Source organism: Macrobrachium nipponense, chromosome 26 (genome assembly GCF_015104395.2).
Source record: "Macrobrachium nipponense isolate FS-2020 chromosome 26, ASM1510439v2, whole genome shotgun sequence".
Lineage (NCBI taxonomy): Eukaryota > Metazoa > Arthropoda > Malacostraca > Decapoda > Palaemonidae > Macrobrachium > Macrobrachium nipponense.
In genome coordinates, this window is record NC_087215.1 from 42,249,208 (window position 1) to 42,250,000 (window position 793).

Consider the following 793-nt stretch of genomic DNA (forward strand, 5'->3'; position numbering starts at 1 on the left):
AACTGCAAGAAAAACGTAATAACCTTTTAATGGACTGTGGTGACGCAATGATTTATTATATGAAAGTATAACAGATATTCATAGTTTAAGTACTCACCGAAACGTCATTCCAAAACGAGGTTACTTTCTAACTCATCATCAACTAGTTTCTAGCAACTCCAAACAAGAAGATGTTAGCCACGTGAAATGGTTCACGAGAAACTCAAGGACATTCATTGGCGAGAGCAGTGCAGGCGGCAAGCAGCCTCAACGACTCCCGAGTTATGATCAACTGAATGACTTATGCAAGTTTCATTTAGAAACACGACCGAATTCCATATATATCTATCATTGATCTCAACATATGGAAGTTCTAGGCTTTCGTCTTCAACAAGGAAAAACACAAGAGAAAGATTAAATGTCCTTTTCCATTGTACTAATATAAACAACTTTTACAGTAAAAAGCAAGTCAGGTTGGCCGAGCGGTCTAAGGCGCCAGATTTAAGCTCTGGTACTCGAAAGAGTGCGTGGGTTCGAACCCCACACCTGACATAAACTGTTTCTTTACCGTTACCTATCTAAATTTAATATCGTATTAGATGTCGTTAATAACCTTATCGGTATAATTCGATCAAATAAGATTCAATGAACAAAGAAATTCCATGAATACGAAATACGGTCATAAAATATGACCCTAGTTAGATTATATGGTACTGTTAGTACTATGTACTTGCAAAAGTAACAGCATGTTGGCTGTTACCGAGGAAACTGTTTTTCCGCAATGGATGTTCATGCAAAGAACAACACTTAAAGT

The 793-nt window shown here is 37.2% G+C and overlaps 1 non-coding gene across 1 annotated transcript; it reads left to right on the forward strand.

Moving 5' to 3' along the window:
* Nucleotides 1-447: 447 nt before the first annotated feature.
* Trnal-uaa (transfer RNA leucine (anticodon UAA)) lies at nt 448-531 on the forward strand. The gene has a single exon. It is a non-coding gene; the product is annotated as a tRNA-Leu (tRNA).
* The last annotated feature ends 262 nt before the right edge of the window (nt 532-793 follow it).